The 25,832-nt window shown below is 39.4% G+C and overlaps 1 protein-coding gene across 1 annotated transcript in view; it reads left to right on the top strand.

The window, feature by feature from the left end:
* The window catches only part of SLC43A3 (solute carrier family 43 member 3), a 918,925-nt gene that overhangs the window by 734,131 nt on the left and 158,962 nt on the right, over positions 1-25,832 (top strand). The gene's annotated exons all lie outside the window — the stretch shown is intronic.

The following is a 25,832-nucleotide window of genomic DNA, read 5'->3' as shown; positions in this document are numbered from 1 at the left end:
GGGTGAACTCATTACCCATTGCATTATAAGTATTTCTGGTTGCAGAAGTACTATATGTCCTACTGTCATTTGTTCAGTGTCTACCAGTGCCCAGTAACATGTTTGCAATTGCTTCTCAAAAGGAGAATACCTTTCTCCTGCATCTGGTAACTTCCTAGTCCAAAATCCTAATGGCACCCGCTTTGATCCCTGTTTCTGCCAAAGGTTCCAATTAGCATAATGATTCTGCACAGATACATGTAACTCTACTTCCCCGTGCTGTATGGGGCCATAAATCTAAAGCCTTTTGAATAGCTTGCTTTGCTTGTTCGAAAGCTTTTTGCTGATCATCCCCCCAAACAAACTCCCTAATCACTTTATACAATGGGGAAAGTATTTGACTTAAATGGGGAATATGCTGTCTCCAAAATCCAAATAATCCTATAAAATGCTCTGCCTCCGTTTTGTCTTAAGGGGTTGGAAATTCTAAAATCTTTTGCTTTGCCTTCGGTAGAACTTCTCTATGTCCCTGATGGCACTGAATTCCCCAAAATTTTACTGTTTGAGCTCGTCCCTGAATCTTATTGGGATTTATTTCCCAACCCTTTGTTCTCATATGATTTATTACCATTTGTAAATACTCACTCACTTCTTGTTCAGAATTCCTTTGAATAAGAATATCGTCAATGTAATGTGAAATTTGCATGTTCTGAGGCAACCTTATTTTGTCTAAATGTTCTGCCACTATTTTGTGACAGATAGTAGGACTATGCAAATATCCTTGTGGTAACCGAGTAAACGTATATTGTCATCCCTGCCAGGTAAAAGCAAATTGATCATAATTCTCTTCTGCAATTGGTATGGTAAAGAAAGCATTTGAAAGGTCTATTACTGCGTACCAAGTCCCCTGGTGTTTCTGTATATTTTCTGTTAACGTAATTGTATCTGGAACCACCGCTGTTAGTGGCGGAGTATATTTATTCAATTCTCGGTAATATACTGTCATTCACCAAGACCCGTCCGACTTTTTGACAGGCCAAACTGGGTTATTCCATGCTGTCGTAGTAGTTTTCAAGACACCTGCATTTAATAAATCCTGAATTGTTTCACCTCTCTCCTTATGCCCCCCAGGGATTCTATATTGCTTCAAACTAGTTACCTTTGTTGCTGAAGATAATTCTACTGGTGGCATTTTAACTTTCCCTACTATAACTGTTTTGACTGAAAAATATGGCTTAACGCCAAATTGATACTGTCCGTCCAATAAATTCAACGTCAACCCTTTTAGAATGTCAATTCCTATTATATATTCAAGAACAGGTACTATTAGTACAGAGTACTTTTTCCATGGCAATCGACCTATTTTCATTTCTAACATCATCTGAACAGCTTTAATTTGCTTTCCACCAAGTCCTGTAATACTAACTTGTCGCCCTTTAAATAAACCCTGATTCCCATAAATTAATGAGGCCTCCGCTCCAGTATCAATTAGAGCTCAGACCTGTTGTTCATTTTTATTTTTCCAGAATATTGTCAAGTCTACATATGGTCTAAAATCCTGCTGAGCCCATCCACTTACTGGAGCTTGGCCAATTTCCTAATCGAAATGTAAAACGGACAAGGCAGGATATGTTGCAGGTGGAGCAGAGGGAACTGCTGAACCTTCTACCCTATTCTCAGTTTTACTGCCTACTACATTCTCCTCCTGATTTTCTACACTCCGAGATTGCCTACCTTTCTTATTCAAACGTCATTTTTTGTCGGAGTGTCTATCCCATCAGTTTTATCCTTAGATACCCCATCTTTCATCAACGCAGTAAACGTATCTTTTCAGGACACTCGAGCTTCTTTATGTCCAGCACTTTTATTTTCTCGTCTATCATTATTTAACTGTTTTGGTCCCCATTCTCCTAGCTCTCCCAACTGCCGCAATCCCTCAATAACTTGAGAAATAGGATTTCCTGTCTCACTAATTAAATATTACCGTTTTATAAGCTGGAGGGGCTAACTTAATAATCTTATTTCTAACAGAAGCTGTCAAAGCACATTGTAGTAATGCATCAGCGCCCCCTACAAGTAAAGCAGTTTTCATTGTCTCTTCTTTAATTCTTTGAATAGCATCTCGTAATGTGTACCATGGCCTATCATTTGAAGGCCAGTCCATTTCTGTTGGATATTTTTCGGCACAGCAATCTGCTATAATTTTGAAAACACTTGCCATTTCGCCTTTGTTATAATTTCGAAATGCATCCTGCACTGATGGATCATTACTTAACATACTAAATCTTTTAGTATCTGTTTGCTCTATTTCTACTCCAGCAGCCCCAAATTCATAAAGTCTCACTATCCATGCTATTAATGATTCTCCAGATTTTTGTTTAAATCTTTTAATCAAATCGTTTATTTCCTGTTGAGTAAAATCTTCGTAATGAAATTCTTCCTGCCCTCCTTGGAGCCCTTGTGCCCCGTTAACCATTTGCTGCCGTCGTCGAAGAATTGGTTTTACCTTTACAGGTCCCCCTTTATTCTGTTCTTCTCCAATGAAAATAGTATTTTCATTATCAGAGTCTGAATGGGACGGAGAATCAGAAGAATACCAGATATCTCCATGCCAGTGATCTGGGTCCCAGTCAAAACCTGCCTTCGCTATTGACATTTGTACTTTCTTTTTATTAACTTTGCCTCTTCATTTTTGATATTTGTATCTTGCTACTCGTATTGCAGCCTTTTCGGCTACATGCTGATACATGTCTGTTTTGTCTGCTAACAATTTAATCTGACACTGTAAAATTACAGTTTTTCCTAACTCTACTATCCGTTTCTCTAGTTGTTTTATTTGTTCGCACTTACATATTTTATCATCATGTAATTTTCCATATGTAGTCAAGAGGATCCAGCCCCATCTGCATACGGTACTCAATTCTTTCCCTTTTTCCACTAAAACCTTTTGTAAGTATGCTTGCACCAAACCAGGTTTGGCATCTTTTAAACAAACATCCCAATTCTCACTTAAACCTGTACCCATTGACCATTCCAAAGCTAATGCTTTGTATGGGTCCTGGTCCCATCCTGGGATTTCTATCTCAAAAACCGCTATGTCCTTCTTGCTTTTCCTTTTAAACATTTTGAACCCTGCTCGCTGCGCCAAAAATAATGTATTGCCTAATGAGCAGGATTCAAAATAAAAAAAACTATTCACCAAAAGTTAACTAATACAAACTTTATTTCTACTGACACCAAAAAGACTAACAAGCTAATAAACATATTTGTCTGTTAGAAATAGAAAAGTAAATCCACTCTATTCTACTAAAATAAAAAGTTTAACAGAAAGTAAGATTAGACAATACATTTAAAGAAAGTTACACATCACCGAAAAAGGGAAAGCTTCATCCTGTCTTCAGTCTCGACTGGGAAGCCCCGTTGCAGTCAGGCAGGAGTCCTCATCGGGAAAATAGTCCTAGGCAGTGCATCCACTCCACAGGTGAGGCTTCTGCCTGAATGCGGAGAATCCCATCTATATATAACCAAGTTGTTTAACGCAAGTCATGAGAAACAGTACTTTCCCAGTGTAGGCCAGATCTTGCTAGAGCATTCTGTGGTGTTGGCCAGCCACCCCAGAAGGAACAGCAAATCCTGCCGAGTACAATGATTCTGCAAATTTTGAATACTACACTGGAATATTCCAATAACCTTACGAGTTTTAGTACATTACTAGAAAATTCCAGACAAGTCATGTTTCATAACCAAAAGTAGTAAACAAAGTATGTTTCGTAATCAAATGTAACTTGCTGAAATCATCAGAATGTTCCAGAACAGAGCATCATCTCTTATGTTTGCCCAAAAGACTAGAATGTTTCAGAACATAGCATCATTCTATATATCAAAAAGAAATAAAAAAGAATAAAAATAAAAAAATAAAATGAATGTCGAGATATAGTGAGGCAACAGTCAAATAATTAATCTCTCTCAATGTTTCCCCTCTTTCGTATCACATTCATATCACAGATGGTGAATTCAGTTTTGAAGTTTTTTGCAGAGAAAGTACAGTTAGTCAAGACGGATTTTAGACTACCTGAGAATATTGGTCATTTCTGTCCAGAACATTTTAGGAATTGAGAGTACTTGTCTCAGCTCCTACTTTCTTGCATTTATTTTTCAGCAGATAATCAGCAAAATAAACAGATACTCATTGCCTTGTCTTCCTTAATTGGTCAACAAATGTGCCTACTGTAGACAAATTGTACCTAAAGATTACCATTCCCAATGCTTGTCTTGTTTAGAGCCTACAAATAAACCTGAGCTTCTGATAGATGCAAAATGTTTAACAAGGTAACCAGTAGAGGTTTCTTAGCTGACAGAGGAATGCTTGAAATCTCTTGATATGCACTCTGAAAAAAAAGAGTTCTTAGCATAAGCAACTGCATGCTGTGTCACGAGAGAGGTACTGAAATGAAAGAGTCTAGAAAGTGGAAATCAGAAAAGCTTGATAAGTCTGCAGAAAGGAGGAAGGTACTTTTTCTTCTCTGAGTCTTTTGGCTTTTCCCTGTTAGGGGTCGCCACAGCGGAACTCCAGTCCGCTAATGATTGGCAGTGGATTTTTACGGTGCCGAGTTGCCAGCCTGATGCCCAACCTTCAAAGAAGGCCCACCCATTCATGCACACACCTACCTGCATGTTTTTAAACATTACTCGACTGCAGAGAGGACATGCAGACTCCACACAGAAGGCGCTTCAGCCAAGAATCGAACGGGAGAACCTCTTGCTGTGAGGCGACAGCTCTAACTGCTGCACCACCGTGGCCTATTCTTTATTGCTCAAGAGAATAGCAATCCACTTGAATAGCTCTCAAAATTGGAATAGCTAAGACACTCCACTCATAAAAGTGCCTGGAGAACAGTCAGTGACACCACTGCTTAAGAAGGCTAGAATAAAATCAGCACCGTTGCACCATAATGAAACCCCTCTTGTGTATTACATTTTCAAGTCTGATTGTGAAAAAAATGAGGACGAACCAAGAAAATGTTCCAACAAGTTCAGCAACAGAAAATATCAGATCCCAGACGCTCTTCTCAAGAAATCCTTAAATTTTAATATCAACTTAAAGTGCGATAAAAATAGCGATACACTTTTCGTCAAGGCTAGTGTCTTAACTTTCTGAGAAATTCTAAAACAATGCCACAAACCACTATTTAAAGTGTAGCTGAAATAATCAATCAATAACCCATTTAGTTATTTAAAGGCACATACTATAATTTTACATACTGTTAGTTACACATTTCCTTCAGGGCATCTTTATTAACTCGATATACCCTCCTACAGGGTTAAACTCACAGACTAGCGTGATTTTAACATTAACTTTTACACTGTTTAAAAATCATAAAATAATAAAATAATATATGTATATATTATTTTTAAGTTTTAAATTTAAAATTTTTTTTAATTTTTCTTTTTATTCTGAACATTTTATTCAAACATTTTATTATATTTTAAGTATATTCACTATTTAATAGTATACTAAACTAAGTAAATGTAAACAAAAAATAATAAATATAGGAATATACATATGAACCAAGTACCCATACCAGTCATTAATAAAGCACTGACTTGAATACAATAAAAACATTAATATATCAAATGTAACCAATATGTAACCAATATGTATTTAATATATTTAATACATTTAATATATTTAGTATATAATAAATATGAATATAAATATTCACTACTTGAATTTAATGTAATATAAATATATTAAAAATAAAAATAAACATAAAAATCATAATCACTCAATTCATTTTGATCAAGATAAATTACATACAAATAGGGTACACAAATTTTCCACTGAAAGTAGAAATCATAAAGGGGAATATTCGGAAGTATGGAAGTGTAAACACATGTATCTTTTTTAAAAGAATGGTGAAGAAATGTACACATAGACGTGCCCCCGCATAATTGATTTATACCCATCTTTAACACCATTAAGGGATGATTTTACCCTATCATCCCTGTCTAAAGCTTTTACCAGCCAACCATTTTTAATAGAATTGTTAGGTATGATAATCAATTATACTAGTTTTTACTAGTTTTTTACTTTACTGACATTTACCTAACTAAATTTTTTAACCTAAGTATACACATAATGGAAGTCATTTCGTTAATGCCTGGATATTGACAGGCATTTGCCCTGAGCTGCCATAGGAGTTCCTTCCTCTCCAGTTTCAAGGATTCTGGTCCTCCTCTTTCATCTTTCTTCAATTGATCGATGACTCTAAATTTAAATTCATGGCCAACAGACTCACTAATATGTCTAGCTAATGCATTCTCTAATTTGTTCCTGCTAATGCAATACGTATGCTCGTAAATCCTTTCGCCAAGCTTTCTATCGGTTTTCCCTATATAGAAAGCCGGGCAACTTGTGCATTTAGCTAAGTATACTACTTGTTTGCTGTTACAGCTAAACTTCCCATTGGACCTTTATTTCTGATTACCAATACGAAAGTTGCATCCTACATCAATGTACTTACAGTACCTGCACATGTTACACTTGTACATACCTTCTTTATTAGTATTCACTTTACCATTAGCTTCCAGAATTTCTTTTAAATTATTACCACGCCTGTATGTAATTTTAGGCCTTTCTGGAAACATTTCTCTAAAATATTTATCACTCATCAAGAAGTCCCAATTTTTGTGATAATATTCATTATTTTATGGGAGTCAATATTAAATGTGCATACAAAACTAAGGGTATTAGCCATTCCTTCATTTGTCACTACCACAAGACTCCCTCCATTAATCTTACTTAGTATTGGGACATAGTCCCCTACAGATCTTTTATACTGGACTTCCTTAATGATCCCCTGTAAGAAATGGGGAGGGTAACCCCTTTGCCTAAAGAAGTTGGACATTAAGATGCACTCCTCTTCAAACTCCTCATCCTTAGTTGTCATCCTGGCCGCCCTAACCAGTTGCCCCTTTACTACAGATCTCTTCTGATGCATAGGATGGCAACTAGTGAAGTGTAAGTACATATTGGAATGGGTCGCTTTCCTGTATATTTTAGAAACAAACATCATTTCATCATAATCCTTCCTTAAATCTACATCCAGGTATACTATTCTATCCCTACTATGACTGGATGTGAAGCTCAGGAAGTGGGTACTGTTGTTAAACATTTCTAACAAACCCTCTAATTCAACATCAGTTCCCTGGAATAAGATAAATATATCATCCAGGAACCGTGTATAGAACAAGATTTTATCCCTAAAATCCAAGTTGTTTAACACAAACGTTCTTTCCCAATAAGCCATCACTAGGTTCGCCAGGCCGGCTCCACATGGAGAGCCCATTGCCACTCCGACTTTTTGGTGGAAAATGTCATTGTTAAACATTACATAATTGTATGACAGAACTGTATCTATCAGTTCTTCCACTAGTTTGATTTCACTAGTGGGTGCATCTAAGATCCTTAACATATGTGAAACCTATTCAATCCCAACCTGATGTGGGATGGATGAATACAGGTCCTTTACATCCACTGTAACAAAAACACTGTTAGCACAAAACTCTAAGTTATTAATAGCTTGAAGAAATGACCATGAGTCTTTTGAAATTTGGCGCTCACTTTTGATGTATTTCTGCAAAATTTTATCTATAACCTTAGCACATGTGTATGTAATGCTATCTCTCTCATCCACCAGAGGTCTCATTGGTGGATTACTTACACATTTATGTACCTTTGGTATCCCAAAAAGAACTGGGATCCTTGGTGCTGGTTGTTGCAAATAATTATATGAGCTTTTATCTATTCTTGCTTCTATATAAAGTTCTTCTATTAAAGCCGAAACTTTCCTGTATGCCCCATGCATCTCATTCATAGAAGCCTTTACATAAGTGTTACTGTCCAAGATACTAAACATCCTTGAATTGTAATCATCAATGGTCATTATCGCAAGACCCCCACCTTTATCTGGTTTCATGATGCGAATTGGAGCTTGACTTAAAAACCTTAAGGTATCCATCTCTTCCCTACTGATATTGTATTTGTACCTATCTCTATAACCTGATGGTACACTGGGCTTCTTTAAATTACGCAAATCCACTTCGCACACCTTTTCAAAAAGTCCTAAAAGTGGGTGCAAAGGGGGATTGTATACGCTTGAAACATAAAAATCAGATTTTTTATTTAAATCTTCCCCCATTAAGGCTAACAAATTGAGTTTCCTAATAAACATTTTTAAATCAATTAAAGTGTTAGCCACGTCAAACTGAACAGTAGGAACAAATGTATATCCTTTCGATAATAATTCAATTGTTTCCGGACATATAACCATGTCCGTATAATTAAAAATCAAAACTGGAATTAAAAAGTACATTACATTGTAGTTCATCGTCAAAAAGACCAGGGTAGGCCGTATTTATTACCACTTTTTCTTCTTGCCCTTCATTGACCAATTGTTCTGCGCCCCTGAATTCGAGGCTCGAGCTTGAAAATTTCTTTCATTGTGATCCCTTATACCTTTATTTTGCCCCGAGCTGTTAGGTACAGCAGAAGTGTTATTCTTTGCTAACCTCTCGCTCCGACGGACAGTATTTGTATCGTCCTGATGTTTATTCCCTGTATGTGTAACATACTTATTACTGTTAATGTCATTATTATTTGAAGGGGCCCATCCCCTAAACTCAGTCTCTTGGTTATCTCCAACTGCAACTTCCGTACCTTACACAATTTTTCTGCTGTTCGTAGAAGCGTTAATGCTGACGGAACCAGCCCGGAGCATATTCATGGGGAAAACTGCCAGTCGGATGAGACCTTGACGTGAACTGAGAAAAATCTGAGTTCTTGGGTACGCAGGACATTTATATGTTCTGAGGCACATTCGATTGATTTAACCAAAGCTAACCAGGAGGTAAGCATGGACTTAACATCCAAATTGAATGTGTTTGACGAAAAATTGTGTAAGGTACGGAAGTTGCAGTTGGAGATAGCATACTTCCGAGAATGTATTAACTTAAAATTAATTCCAAAAGGGCTTAGACGGTGGCAGTTCCCTACAGGAATCACTGAGGGCTCTACATTTCACAAAGCTTTAATTGCCTTGTTTGACAAACAAGGTATAGAACTTTTGGACATGTTTTGCACGCATTACCAATTTATGGTGGATGAACTGTTAGTCAAAATAGAGGAATTAGATTCCTCAATAAAGAACGATACTGGTTTTTCAGGTACCGGTTTGAGTATGACCGGATTTTTGCAAGCATTGATCAGTATTTAACAAAACTGAATGCAACTAAAATAAAGAAAATTAAACGTGATCTTAAGGACTACCAAGCAAGTACGGCGTACCCAAAACCACCAGGTTCCCAGAGGGGAACATTGATTAACATTGATGGCATTGTAAATAACAATAACCAAGAGACTGAGTTTAGGGGACGGGCCCCTTCAAATAATAATGACATTAACAGTAATAAGGATGTTACACATACAGGGAATAAACATCAGGACGATACAAATACTGTCCATCGGAGCGAGAGGTTAGCGAAGAATAACACTTCTGCTGTACCTAACAGCTCGGGGCAGAATAAAGCTATAAGGGATCACAATGAAAGGCATTTTCGAGCTCGAGCCTCGAATTCAGGGGCGCAGAACAATTGGTCAATGAAGGGCAAGAAGAAAAAGTGGTAATAAATACGGCCTACCCTGGTCTTTTTGACGATGAACTACAATGTAATGTACTTTTTAATTCCAGTTTTGATTTTAAGATTTTCAATTATACGGACATGGTTATATGTCCGGAAACAATTGAATTATTATCGAAAGGATATACATTTGTTCCTACTGTTCAGTTTGACGTGGCTAACACTTTAATTGATTTAAAAAATTTTATTAGGAAACTGAATTTGTTAGCCTTAATGGGGGAAGATTTAAATAAAAAATCTGATTTTTTATGTTTCAAGCGTATACAATCCCCCTTTGCGCCCACTTTTAGGACTTTTTGAAAAGGTGTGCGAAGTGGATTTGCGTAATTTAAAGAAGCCCAGTGTACCATCAGGTTATAGAGATAGGTACAAATACAATATCAGTAGGGAAGAGAGGGATACCTTAAGGTTTTTAAGTCAAGCTCCAATTCACATCATGAAACCAGATAAAGGTGGGGGTCTTGCGATAATGACCACTGATGATTACAATTCAAGGATGTTTAGTATCTTGGACAGTAACACTTATGTAAAGGCTTCTATGAATGAGATGTACGGGGCATGCAGGAAAGTTTCGGCTTTAATAGAAGAACTTTATATAGAAGCAAGAATAGATAAAAGCTCATATAATTATTTGCAACAACCAGTACCAAGGATCCCAGTTCTTTTTGGGATACCAAAGGTCCATAAATGTGTAAGTAATCCACCAATGAGACCTCTGCTGGATGGGAGAGATAGCATTACATACACATGTGCTAAGGTTATAGATAAAATTTTGCAGAAATACATCAAAAGTGAGCGCCAAATTTCAAAAGACTCATGGTCATTTCTTCAAGCTATTAATAACTTAGAGTTTTGTGCTAACAGCGTTTTTGTTACAGTGGATGTAAAGGACCTGTATTCATCCATCCCACATCAGGTTGGGATTGAATGGGTTTCACATATGTTAAGGATCTTAGATGCACCCACTAGTGAAATCAAACTAGTGGAAGAACTGATAGATACAGTTCTGTCATACAATTATGTAATGTTTAACAATGACATTTTCCACCAAAAAGTCAGAGTGGCAATGGGCTCTCCATGTGGAGCCAGCCTGGCGAACCTAGTGATGGCTTATTGGGAAAGAACTTTTGTGTTAAACAACTTGGATTTTAGGGATAAAATCGTGTTCTATACACGGTTCCTGGATGATATATTTATCTTATTCCAGGGAATAACCTGAATTAGAGGGTTTGTTAGAAATGTTTAACAACAGTACCCACTTCCTGAGCTTCACATCCAGTCATAGTAGGGATAGAATAGTATACCTGGATGTAGATTTAAGGAAGGATTATGATGAAATGATGTTTGTTTCTAAAATATACAGGAAAGCGACCCATTCCAATATGTACTTACACTTCACTAGTTGCCATCCTATGCATCAGAAGAGATCTGTAGTAAAGGGGCAACTGGTTAGGGCGGCCAGAATGACAACTAAGGATGAGGAGTTTGAAGAGGAGTGCATCTTAATGTCCAACTTCTTTAGGCAAAGGGGTTACCCTCCCCATTTCTTACAGGGGATCATTAAGGAAGTCCAGTATAAAAGATCTGTAGGGGACTATGTCCCAATACTAAGTAAGATTAATGGAGGGAGTCTAGTGGTAGTGACAAATGAAGGAATGGCTAATACCCTTAGTTTTGTATGCACATTTAATATTGACTCCCATAAAATAATGAATATTATCACAAAAAATTGGGACTTCTTGATGAGTGATAAATATTTTAGAGAAATGTTTCCAGAAAGGCCTAAAATTACATACAGGCGTGGTAATAATTTAAAAGAAATTCTGGAAGCTAATAGTAAAGTGAATACTAATAAAGAAGGTATGTACAAGTGTAACATGTGCAGGTACTGTAAGTACATTGATTTAGGATGCAACTTTAGTATTGGTAATCAGAAATACAGGTCCAATGGGAAGTTTAGCTGTAACAGCAAACAAGTAGTATACTTAGCTAAATGCACAAGCTGCCCAGCTTTCTATATAGGGAAAACCGATAGAAAGCTTGGCGAAAGGATTTACGAGCATACGTATTGCATTAGCAGGAACAAATTAGAAAATTGATTAGCTAGACATATTAGTGAGTCTGTTGGCCATGAATTTAAATTTAGAGTCATCGATCAATTGAAGAAAGATGAAAGAGGAGGACCAGAATCCTTGAAACTGGAGAGGAAGGAACTCCTATGGCAGCTCAGGGCAAACGTCTGTCAATATCCAGGCATTAACGAAATGACTTCCATTATGTGTATACTTAGGTTAAAAAATTTAGTTAGGTAAATGTCAGTAAAGTAAAAAACTAGTAAAAACTAGTATAATTGATTATCATACCTAACAATTCTATTAAAAATGGTTGGCTGGTAAAAGCTTTAGACAGGGATGATAGAGTAAAATCATCCCTTAATGGTGTTAAAGATGGGTATAATCAATTATGCGGGGGCACGTCTATGTGTACATTTCTTCACCATTCTTTTAAAAAAGATACACGTGTTTACACTTCCATACTTCCGAATATTCCCCTTTATGATTTCTACTTTCAGTGGAAAATTTGTGTACCCTATTTGTATGTAATTTATCTTGATCAAAATGAATTGAGTGATTATGATTTTTATGTTTATTTTTATTTTTAATATATTTATATTATATTAAATTCAAGTAGTGAATATTTATATTCATTATATACTAAATATATTAAATGTATTAAATATATTAAATACATATTGGTTACATATTGGTTACATTTGATATATTAATGTTTTTATTGTATTCAAGTCAGTGCTTTATTAATGACTGGTATGGGTACTTGGTTCATATGTATATTCCTATATTTATTTTTTGTTTGCATTTACTTAGTTAAATATACTATTAAATAGTGAATGTACTTAAAATATAATAAAATGTTTGAATAAAATGTTCAGAATAAAAATAAAAATTAAAAAATGTTTAAAATTTAAAACTTAAAAATAATATATACATATATTATTTTATTATTTTATGATTTTTAAACAGTGTAAAAGTTAATGTTAAAATCACGCTAGTCTCGGTGAGTTTAACCCTGTAGGAGGGTATATCGAGTTAATGAAGATGCCCTGAAGGGAATGTGTAACTAACAGTATGTAAAATTATAGTATGTGCCTTTAAATAACTAAATGGGTTATTGATTGATTATTTCAGCTACACTTTAAATAGTGGTTTGTGGCATTGTTTTAGAATTTCTGAGGAAGTTAAGACACTAGCCTTGACGAAAAGTGTATCGCTATTTTTATCGCACTTTAAGTTGATATTGAAATTTAAGGATTTCTTGAGAAGAGTCTGTGAAAAAAATGAGCCGGACACTCATAAAGAGGTTTAATCCCCTTCAGATCCATCAGCAAGCACAGCTGTTTCATCTGCACCAGTTGCCAATGATAAATTATTCACAAAGTTATTTTAAAATAGATCAGGAAGCTTCCTTGCAACAGCTGGGCCAGTGCTGGTCTTTCCTCTGTCCAGCACAGGCTTACTTCTGTACCGATGAAGGACATAGAAGGAAAGAGGAAAACAGAAATACTTTTACAAGTGGCAGATTAAACACACTACATTTTTGACCTTGATAATGAAGGAGATATGCTTGTAATCTTTGGATTTCTCCCAGAAAACGTAACTTTTGATAAGGAATGTGCCCTTGCAGCCAGGGTTATGTTTGAAAGAGCTCCAAAAACCCAACATAGACCACCTCTTTTAGCTAGTTAACAAAAGAATAAAGTAATAATGTGTGAGAGCTCTTTGGATGGCCTTTGGGAGGCTGCTGTTCCTCAGAAAAAGATATGAATATTGTGTTTTTGCCAGAGTCAAAGTAGGCCATCTATCCTGCCTTTCACGGTTTCCAAGATGTCATGAAAGCCAACTATCAGCACCCTGATGCTGTACTGCAAACTCCAATAGAGCAAACAGGCTGTGTAAAGCTTCAGCAAATAGGCAGGATCTTTATAATTGTTAGAAAGTAGCTCCTTTCAATTATCCATTTTTCTCTATAACACAGTCCAATAAGATTTCCTCTGGTCACATTGCCATTTGACAGAGTCATGGTTACTGAACAGGTATGGGGAAAAAAGGCATCTGCTAATTTGGTTATACAAACGTTTAGCTGTTGTGGCCTACTTGATAACATAAGTGCTCTTGTTTGGGACAAGTATAAGAATTTGTAGAAAAAACGGTAGACTCAAACAGCAGGGATTAAGCTAGAGAAGGTAAACATCATTGCTGATTTAACAGCTGTCCATGCAAGGCATACTGCTGTGTTGCAGTAGATGTTTATTCCAGGTGAGCAATATCTGGGATAGTCCTAAGAAGAAATATATAGAGTTATCCTGAGGATCATAAAGCTTCATTGTTCGGCAAAACCAAGACAGAATAATCCCAAAACATTAAAGCTCCATTACTAAATGTACCAGTCACCCAGGCCTTACTTTTTTGGCCACTCATCTAAGGATATATTTACCTACTTAGAGAGGAAGGGTAAGGTGAGACCCTCCTTGAAGCAAATATACCATGCCCTCACCCCACATATTTTAAGAAATTATTCTACCAGCAAAAGGCTGTGTTACAGTAAAACTATAGCTGCTCAGCAACCTCAGGTCAGAGACAGCAGAACAATCTCAATCTGTTATGAAACCAAGAGGGAAGGGAAGGTACCAAAAAGATCCTGTAAATTTCAGCAATCTTCATCTCTTCCCAGCATCTTTCCATACTCTTAGAAGGCATCTTCCAGTTTCATCTCTCTGCATGAGAGACAATAATAGTAACTACAGAAAAATGATCTGTGTAGAAAAGGCTAATTTTTATAGAATAGAATTTATGTATCCGATATCTCTGTCACATTCTGCTTGTCTTACCCCTTTTTACCAGGTATCAGAAGCTTTTCTATATATAGATCAGTTTCTAATTAAAAAGGCAACACCTTGGGTACTCAACATCAAGACCATTACTGCCCCCTTACCTCTCAACTGTGCAGATTTTCGCAGAATGTCCAGATTTTTGCCTCATGTTTTTGCGCTGTTCCTCATATAAATTGTTTTTTAGACAAATTACTGGGATGATTTAAAAATTAGCGTCACTAAATATTGACTTGCATTTGAGTTTCAAACTTCATATCCTTCAGAAAAATGCATGTCAACACAAATCTTGTTGTTCTAGCAACTTTCTATGTTTATAAGAGCAATATTTAAAATGTGTCCCTATTTTTGGGCCTTTGTCCCCCATTTTGTCAGTTTTTTTCCAGATTTCTTAGACTAAGAGGTTGAAAGGTCTGCTCCTCAAAAGGGAGAGATCTTTACAGCCTGTGTTGGATTTGCCATTTGAGATTGTTTGTCCAGTTCAAAATGGGCTTTTATATGGCATCTCTAGAAATGGAGGATGCATGCTTCCATATTCAATTAAAACGTTCTCACACAGAAATTTCTAAGATTCCATATAGATCGCTAATTGCTTCCATTTCGCAACTCTGCCTTTTGAGATTTTGGCTATTTGCAAAATGTTTAATTCCCATATTTTTACACCTCAGAAAGCAGCATAACCACTTTCTATACTTTCACAGCTGCCTGCTAGCAGCCCAAGTCCAGAAACATTTCGTGCGACATATACGTGTAACAATTTCTCTGATTTTGCCATGTGAGTGATCACTGTAAATTAAAAGAAATCATTCTAACCCCTGCAGCTTTAGTACTCTTTCTAGGGTCTTTTGTATACTCGTTTAATATTCTTTCTACCTTATAAATACAGTTGGACATTCAGAATGTGGTGACATTTTTTTTTTTTTTTTCTAAAGAGTAGTCCATTACAAAAAAAATATTGTGTACAAGCTCTGGGTTATATGTGTCTTGGACTGCCCTAGTTCCTTATGCAAGACCTCACATGAGGAGGTGCCACTAAGCTATGAGGAAAGTATGCAACCAGTTTTCAGATTTCCTAGAAACAGTGATCCAAATTCATGCCTGTAGTGGAGTTTTCCTAGGTGATGGACCCCAATCAGCCTATCCAGTTGCATATATCAGATATCACCTGGAGTACCTCGGCCAATGCTAAGAGACTAAGAAATACCAAAACCGTTTGTAACCAGCTGTAACTGAAATAACCACAACCAAAAACACAAAATTGGAACCAGACTTGAAACAAAAACTCAACTTTAGCGTACCAAAAGATTTTGTTTCATGCTTTTGTCCTAAGACTTCTTCAGAATACACAGTATAACAACCAATTAAAATCCAACATCAATTATTAATGCATTAAAACTTTAAAAATGAAAACCAAGATGAATTATTTATGTAAATGCATTCTACATTTTTTAAAAAAACATTTAATATTGACTGCATCATTAAGTCCTGGTTTCTTTATCTTCCTTTCAACCAGATGATTCATCGCATATTAAATACCTTTCCTGGAAATTACTAGATGTTCTTCGTGTTTCACTGTTGCAGTCATCACACTTGGGTTATCTGCCTGCAGGTAGCCCTCAGTCGGCCCGAATACCAGAGTCTTAGGATTTCTGCATCGGATGCTGTTGCCTCTTCCATGACTTGAGGTAGTCAGGGGTATAAAACAGGCAGCCAACACCATTACATCAGTCTTTCTTGCCGAGCGGGAGCCTGAAGCAGAAGCAGTTTGCAAGTGCCGGTCGGCCGCTACCTGAAATTTTCGTTTTTCGAGTTTGTAATCCTGAAGTCTTCTAAAGCTAAATACCCCATTGGGGATCCTTTTTTCTTCCTCTGATGTCAGAAAAAGTTAACAATTGTCTTGCCTGTGGAAAGCAAATACCTCACAGAGATTTTCATTCTTACTGCGTCACCTGTTTAGGCCCAGACCACGACGTTCCTCGCTGTCAGTTTTGTGCCCGGTTTAATGCCAGAAACATTTGTCATCGGGCTATCTTTGTCGCTAAATTCTTTCACTCTCCGTATTCCAAAATAGCTTCGATAAGCTATCCGACTACCGATCTTCTGAAAAAACGTAAAGATAAAGATGAAGACAGACCGCATAGGTCCAAAACTGACGACGACGCATCCATTAAGCTAGTAGCCAGTTCGCCATTACTCAGTGAGGCGCCTTCGCAGCCCCTGATGCCCACTTCTACAGATTCACAGGCCTCTGCTGAGACGCATTCGGAGTTCGGTATGCCACGAGATGCTTCTTCAACTATGGAACCTGCGGATGTCTCTACCTTGGATGGGTCCGGAGCCGCTATGCAGGCACCAGCTGCTGAGGATGTATTCCAATCTACCGATGTTCGAATTAAACCAGCTACTTCATTTTTAGCTAAAACTACAGAGTTTCTGAGGCCCAGAGTACACACTGCACCTAGAAAACCGACGACCAAAGCGCATTCTCAAGCTCCCATGCTGCAAACCCAAATGCTTAGAATGGCTGAAGACCTTATTACCCTAAGCAGGGGAAGTCAGCCTTCCCCTGCTAAGAGACAAAGAATTGAGTTACATTCCGTTTCTTCAGACCAGGAGTCCGATGACTCCGACCCTTCTGATTATCAGGACATACCCTTATCAACCTATGAGGATTTTGATGCAGAGGAGTCCATTCCCTCTGCCTCCCCTCCAGAGGACTTTTATTTTGGTAAAACCTTGCATACTTTAAGAGAGCATTTCCACTGGGAATGCCAGGACTACCCTCAGTCTAAAAAGATTTGCCTCAGCATAGGCCTCTAGCTATACCTCCTGTCCTGGATGTTGTAGATTATGTTTTTATGGAATCCAGTCTTACTCCAAATACTTTACCCCCTGCCCCTAGGAAACCTGACAGGTACTTACAGAGTACCTGATTCTCACAAATTTCTCTTCAAGAATCCTTCTGCAGATCCAGAGACCATTTCCCAGGGACGTAAATGTATTAAGCCTACTACAGCCCAAGATCCTACCCCTTCAGACAGGGATTCCACAGCTTTAGACAGATGGGGTAAGAAGGTATATACATCTGCAACTCTTGCCATCAGGGCATTGAATTGCCAGTTTTGCATGTTGAAGTACCAGCAACATATTATGGAACTAATTAAACAAAAAATGGTGTCACTTCCAGATTGTGCAGAAAACAAAGATTACAAGAGCTACTGCCTTCTGCAAACCAAGTTAGTAAGCATACTTTGCAGTGTGGTTTTGATGCCCTAGAAACACCTTTCAGGGCTGCAGTCATTGGGTCTGTTCTGAGAAGGCATGCTTGGCAGAAGAAACAAACCGTGCCATATCATGTCAAATCCAAATTACTATATGCTCCTTTAAACAAGGACTGTTTATTTGGCAACAAAGCAGAAGAGGTTCTTAAAAAGGTGGAAGAAAAAGCTAAATCTATGCAAACTGTTAAAGATTTCTTACAAGTGCAACCACCGAGGGATTCAGCAAGCATTGGCCTTCTAAAAACTGGTCCTTTCCAGCCCCTTCCAGGCCTTCTCAGACCAAACCCAGGGGAAACAGGCCACCAAGACTACAGTCTCAGGGTTTGCAGAGATCTAAACAGTGGAGTGCCTACACTTCAAAAACAGGAAGTGGTAAGCTGCCACCTTATGGAAAAAGTTCACAGTGACTTTTCAATTATCCTTCCCAGCCCAGCCCAGTTACTTGTGCCCCTAGGAGGAAAACTTGCCCTTTATGCAAAAACTGGATGTCCATTACTCAGGACAAATGGGTCCTAAACATTGTATCCCAGGGGTACAGATTCTACTTCCATGCACTGCCAACCCCAAGCGGGTTTCCAGATCTTCCTCCAAACCAGTGGGCAGACACTCAAAAGCTAGTACTTTCTCTGCTCAATATCAGATCTATTCAGCCTGTTTCAGTAAAACAAAGGGGGCAGGGTTTCTACTCGAGACTTTTCCTGGTACCCAGAAAAGAGGGCTCTTGGTGCCCAATCCTGGATCTATCAACTCTCAACACCTTTTCTGGTGGTCCCAAAATTCAAGATGCTTACCCTGCAACAGCTTCTCCCTGTGCTAGCTAAGGATGCATGGTTAGTGACTCTAGACTTAAAAGAAGCTTATCTGCACATCCCCATAAGAGAGTCATGCATTAAATATCTACGCTTCAGAGCAGGCTCTATCAGTTCTCTGCACTTCTCTTTGGTTTATCTACTGCGCCTAGAGTATTCACAAAGTACCTGGCTCCAGCCATTGCATACTGCAGGCAGAGTAATATCCAAATTTTCCCATACTTGGATGACTGCCTGATTCAGGCAGACAGTCAGGAATTGCTACTTCAGCACCTGGCATTTGTAAAAAGCCTTCATACTTCATTGGGGGTACACCATCACTGAAAAGAAATCACAACAGGTACCCAGTCAAAAGATTGTATTCCTGGGAGCAAGCTTGGACACACCTTCCCAGATGGCATTTCTCACTTCAGAAAAACAGGTCTATCTGACAAACTACTTCAAACAAATGGCCACTAGAACCCAGCTATGAGCAAAAAAAATACTGCAAGCCCTAGGGTTCATGGCCTCCTATATTCTGCTAATTCCATATGCAAGACTGCATATGAGGAAACTTCAATGGTACCTAAAAAGTCTTTGGTACCAGCATTCTCAGGACCTGGAACCAAGTCATTCCAATCATACCTTTCTAAGGGCAGAGTTCCTTTGGTGGGCAGAAGCATGCAACCACAACAAAGCACTGCTTTTCACTTAACCCCTCACCGCCCAAACCCTGACAACAGACTCATCAGATTATGCATGGGGGGCTAACATGGCAGGCAAATGCATTCAGGGTCACTGGAGGCCATCCCAGATTCCCCTGCACATCAATCAGAAAGAGATGCTAGCTGTACAGAATGCTCTGACAGCCTTCAAATACCTAATCCTTCTAGGAAAACTGCTGATAAAGACAGACAACCCCACAGTTATGTGGTACATAAACAAGCAGGGGGGAACCCATTCTTACCCACTCTGAAGGTTAGCCATGGCCCTGTGGAACACAGCCTTGAGCAACTACAAGCTCAATTCCTGCCACGCAAATAAAATTCACTGGCAGATGACTTAAGCAGAAATCTCCTAGACCCACACGAATGGAAATGGGAGCCCAACACCTTCAACCTTCTGATCTAGAGGTGGGTGGTACTGGAGGTGGACTGATTTGCCTCCCACGAGAACCACCAGTTGAGCAAATTCTGCACCAGTAACCCTCACAGCAGAGCCTGGAAGTTGGATGCCCTATCCTTTCATCCAGGTGCAATTAACCATAGGCAAAACTGCTCTACAATTTGTAGCATGCTACAGGCCACCCTCTCAAACTCAGGAAACCCACACAGCCTTCCTGAAGACACTGGAGGGTATAAATGTATCACCAAACACCATCATATTGGGTGACTTCAACTACCCGAATATAGACTGGGAACATTACTCAAGCCCCAACTTTCTAGCCCAAAGGTTCCTGGAGTTCATAAATTCAAATGCCATGGAACAACTAGTCACCGTCCCACAAGAGGAGAAAATATACTAGATCTCATCATCACAAACATGGGGACAAAATGCTCACGGAAGTATATCCCTCTTTGGTGAGATCAGATCATAAACTAATCTCACTAGAAATCCACATCCCCCACCCCAAACAAAAGACCACAGTGAAGAACTTCTAAAGCAAACTTCACACTACTCAAGACAGGTGTGGTATCCTTCAAGGCCCCAAGCCAATGGAAACCACAACCCAAGCTGCAGAAGCCCTTACAAATGCCTTCTATGAACACCTTCAGGACTGCATGGATCAGGCAATCCCAAATAAAACCAAGACTCTTTCCACCAAGGGCAAACGTCCAGTCTGGTGGACCCCAGCCATAAACAAACTTTACAATAAGAGGAGAAAGCTATTACATGATAGAGCAAAATCCCAAAAGGGAAGGCATCTTTGATCAGTACTAGCAAGAAACTACGATCCCTCATAAAATCATCCAAGGCCAACTTTGAGAAAAATTGCCATAGATTCAAAAGACAATCATAAGGCCTTCTTCAGCTATGTCAGAAACCTGGGTGGAAACTCCCAGATATGCTCAGAATTAGTCCAAAATGATACAAAAATCACTGAACTCACAGACATTGCCAACATACTGGCAGACAGGTTCAGCAAACTTCACCCCTCTCCCCCCCAAAAGGAGAGCTAACTATCCCAACAGAGTGTAGCCTCCCAGACATCTCAAATGCGCAGGTGAAAGCTGCTCTCTCTAAAGCTAAAAACACAGCATCAATGCGACCGGATGGTGTCCCCGGCTGTGTGCTACATGAACTCAATGAAGAACTAAACCCACACATAAGGCAGCTGTTTAATCTTAGCCTTACCACAGGATATGTGCCCAAGGAGTGGCGTACGGCAACTGTGGTCCCACTCCACAAAGGCGGTGCCTCTACTGACCCTGGTAATTACCGACCCATAAGCTTAACAAGCCTGGTCTGCAAAGCTATGGAGAGGATCATAATGGAACTCATTAACAAGGACATAGGGGACTTGCAGACCTTGGACCCAACCCAGTTTGGCTTTGTCAAGGGCAGATCTTGCCTTTTGAACTTGGTAGACTTCTTCGAAACAGTTACCAAGGCCATTGATGAGGGAAAGGCAGTCCATACAGCCTACCTTGACCTTGCAAAAGCTTTCGACACAATACCCCACTCGGGTATCATAGAGAAACTTTCCAGCTTAAATATAAACCCATATGTCACAAGATGGGTTGCAAACTGGCTAAAGGACAGAACCCACAGGGTTAGAGTTGCTGGAGCCATGTCAGACTCAAGCCGGTTACAAGTGGTGTCCCACAGGGATCAGTCCTTGGTCCCCTATTGTTCGGCATCTACTTCTCAGAAGTACAGGCAAACATAGGAGGACTATGGCTGACAAAGTTTGCGGATGACTGCAAACTGGGTGCCATAGTGGATAGTACATCGGACACAGACATCCTTCAGAGGGGTCTCACGGAAACTGATAGCTGGTACCAGAGCCATGGCCTGAAGTTAAACGCAAAAAAGTGTATAGTCATACCCTTCGGGAAAAACAAGGTAACCCCAAGCTACCATATAGGTGGCAACCCACTAAGCACAGAAGAGGTTATCAGGGACCTTGGGTACCCAGGTTGACAGTGGCCTCTCGTTTGACACTCACGTTGCTAAAGTGGTTCGAAAGACCTTCTACATTGCCCATCTGATCATGAAGGGATTCACATCCAGATCAAGTGAGGTCATTGTTCCCCTGTACTCTTCACTTATCAGACCAATGATCGAGTACAATGCCCCATTCGGGATGTATCTCACCCGACACCTGCAGCAATTGGAGAGACCCCAAAAGTTCCTCGCCAAAAGGATAAAGGGACTCCAAAACCTGTCTACTGCCAGACTGAAGAAACTCCAACTCTATTCAGTTGCATACCGTCTGCTCAGAGGTGACCTGTGCCTGACATACAAGGCCATGACCAACCCGGAATTAATGGACATGCTCCACCTCAAAAAATCCAAATCCACCAGAACCACTAGAGCAAGTGACTTAAACCTTAGCATGGATATAAATAGGACGTGCTGGAGGGATAGATTTATCACCCAGAGACTCCCCATGCTGTGGAATAAAATCCCGGTCCATGTGAGGCAGAGCACCTGGCTGGCTCTGTTCAAGAGAAATCTTGACCGGTGGATGGGAGATCGTAGGTTTACCCTGGGAATCATCTCTGTGTCACTGCTGGACAGAGGCACAACAAACTAATGGGCACATTATTTCTAACATAAGGGGTGGCGTAAGCCACATAACTTTGGGCTAGGCTTATAAATGCCTTAGGGCAGATAGCCTAGTATGAACCTATGAAACCTATGCCTTCCCCCTCTGCCCCTACTCTCAAAAGTACTACTCAAGATAAAACAGGACAGGCCAAGGGCAATTCGTATTGCCCCAGACTGACCAGGCCAGCACTGGTGCCCACTCTTGCACAGTCTGACAACAGTGCCACCCTGGCACCTTCATCAGACTCCTACCCTGCTGTCACAGCAGGAGGGACAGATTTTGCATCCACAATTGCAATCCCTAAACCTTGCAACCTGGCTTATCCCTTGAATACTCCACCAACAAGGCTCAGCAAACAGGTGCTGGATGTCATTCTTGAAGCCAGACGGCCTAGTACTAGGAAATCCTATGCTGAAAAGTGGAAAATATATTGTTCTTGGAATCAGTCTCAAGGGAAGGACACAGCCATGCCCTCCTTACCTCTTATCCTGGATTACCTAGCAGAGCTACTCCACAGAGGCCTATCCTTTTCCTCCATTAAGATCTGTGCCTCTGCCATCTCAGCTCATTATAATACTGAGACACCTCTGTTTTCTCACCCTCTCATCAAACAGTTCCTGATAGGGGCTAACAACTTAAGGCCCCCTAGGTGAACATCCACCCCTGTCTGGGACCTTAACTTTGTACTGGAAAAGCTCACATTCCCCCCTTTTAAACCTGAAGCTTCAGCAGAGTTAAAATTCCTCTCTTGAAAAACAGCCTTACTTATAGCCATAACTTCAGCAAGAAGAGTGTCTGAGTTACATGCACTAATGGTTGTGGAACCCTTCATTATTTTCCATGCTGACAGGGTTTCCCTCGGGACTAACCCATCCTTCATGCCCAAGGTGGTGTCCAGTGTGGCTCTAAACCAATCCACCCATTTGCTGCTAACCTTCTTTCCTAACCCAAAAATTAAAGGGGAAAGGATCCTGCATTCCTTGGATGTGCACAGACAGCTCAGGTTCTACCCTGACAGGACTAAACCTTTCAAAAAATCTGACCAGCTGCTAGTCAACTTTGCTACAGGGGCAGAGGGTAGGACAATTACAAAGCAAACTATTTCCAAATGGATAGCACACATCATCCATTTCTGCTCGAAGCACCATGGAAAACCTACCCCACATGGGATCAGACCACATTCCACTAGGGCTACTTCCACCTCTACAGCATTTTTCAGGGGAGTCCCTACCAGGGACATTCTGGAAGCTGCAACCTGGAGTTCTGTACACACCTTCACCAAGCATTACCATTTACCAATCTTTTCCAAAACCAGAGCTGGATTTGCTACGGCAGTCTTGCAAGGCCAGCCAGCCCTAAGACTTCTTGACTGCCTCCACCCTTCCTCAGCTTTGGGAATCAACCCAAGTGTGATGACTGCAACAGTGAAACACGAAGAACATAGTACAGTTGTGTACACTTACCATAAATGTAGATGTTCGAGTGTATTCACTGTTGCAGTCCTGGTTTCCCTCCCTCCAGCCCTCTGGCTTTCTCTATCCTTCTACTTCTCCTCTCTATGGCCATTCCTAATGGCATTGGTATGTACTTTTTACTGGTGGTGTTCCACACCATATGCTAGCTTCCTATTTTGGGGGCAAGGAAAAACTGATGTAATGGTGTCGGCTGCCTGTTTTATACCCCTGACGACCTGACATCATGGAAGAAGTGACAGCATCCAACGCAGAAATTCTAAGACTCTGGTATTCGGGATGACTGAGGGCTACCTGCAGGCAGATAACCCAAGTGTGATGACTGCAACAGTGAATACACTCGAACATCTACATTTATGGTAAGTGTACACAACTGTACTTTCTTGTTGTAATCAGGAGAAGAAGGGTTTCAGAGTCATAAGCTCTCATGAACAAGCCACCTTATACAGTCTTTCATAACAAAAGGTGGGTCTTATGGCTAAGCCATCTTTCATGTCTAAAGTTATTTCAGCAGTATCTTTCAACCAAGCCATTCAACTTGGATTTTTCTGTCCTAAATGTCAAAATAAAGGGGCATCTTATATGGACAACTAAGACTCTGCACCAGGAAAATTCATTCCTTCAGAAAAGCAGATCAGCTTTTTGTTTTAATAAGTGATGAGATGGTCTGCCTATAACCAAGCAAACCTTTGCAACATGACTGATCTGCTGTATTGCCTTTCGCTATGTTAAGTATAAAAACATATACAGGCATTGCTAGATCACATTACTGTAAAGAAGCAACAACTTTACCAGCTAACTTTAGAAGTGTTTCTGTCCAAGAAATCTTAGAAGCTGTTGTCTAGACTACAGTCCATGTTTTCAACAAAACTACAAGTTATAAGCAGTGTCTAGAGACAGGACAGAATTTGGCATGTTTATGTTACAGCAGGGAATCGTCTAACTGTCCAACTTCCAGAGATAATTAAATATTGCTTGATATTCTTTCCAATTGGTTTGTTTTACTTTTACAATTAATATCTTTGATAAAGAGAGTATATTTGGGCAAGACATTTAACTCTGCAGTAGATCTTTGAAGGGAGGTCACTGTAACAGTAAAGCTTCCCTCCATCCTTCTTGATGAATTAGAACTTCATACGTATTTCTCAGTTACAAAATTACAATAGTTTGCAAAAGTTCCTAAGGGTTTTGGGTACTTTTTGATTTTTACAGTTATAAATCTGGCCCAGTGCATCTCTCTGTGTCCTGCAAGCAACCTTTCCCTACAGGGCTTCCATGCATGTAGAACCAACGACAGAGCTGAATTTAGATACAAGTCTCACACCACCTGTGTCTGCACCTCCACAGGTGCAAAAGCAGCATTAGCATTCACAGGGAAAAGTTACACATGGAAAATCTGGTCAGAAAAAAAAGAAACTGAAGATGTGAACCAAATGTTATGATTTACTATTGCAGTAACCCCTCCTTAAAGATCTATCATTTCAGTAAGTTACGTACACGTCTATATTGTATCAGCATTTATTTCTATCCATTATTCTATTAGTAAAGATATAAAAAACTGATTACTTTGTTAGTCTTGTTTGATGTCAGACAGTGCAGTTTGACGTCATTCATGTATATTAGAAGATTCCAAACTACCAAGTACTGTGGCTGTTGCCCTGCTGACATCCTGACAGCTATGTTTTTATGGAGTGAGCAGAAATGCAGTAGAAAACAGCCTGATATCCTAGAGACTGAGCTTTTCACTTGAGAGAATGTTTTGTCCATCACAGTGTATGACTTTCACAGCATAGTCATCCAAATGATTGTGACTGAAGGGCTTTGGCTATCGAGAAACATAAACCTTTTCATTCCTGCTTGGGTACTTTTACCTGACTAGTTAGCTCAAAGAAGCAAAATTAGGTTCACTGCAAAGTCTTTCTGCTTCCCTTT

The sequence above is a fragment of the Protopterus annectens genome, chromosome 9.part0 (genome assembly GCF_019279795.1).
Source record: "Protopterus annectens isolate FY-2018-M chromosome 9.part0, PAN1.0, whole genome shotgun sequence".
In the NCBI taxonomy this organism is placed as follows: Eukaryota; Metazoa; Chordata; order Ceratodontiformes; family Protopteridae; genus Protopterus; species Protopterus annectens.
The sequence above is the reverse complement of the archived record's forward strand: the minus strand, read 5'-3'. Positions and strand labels throughout refer to the sequence as shown.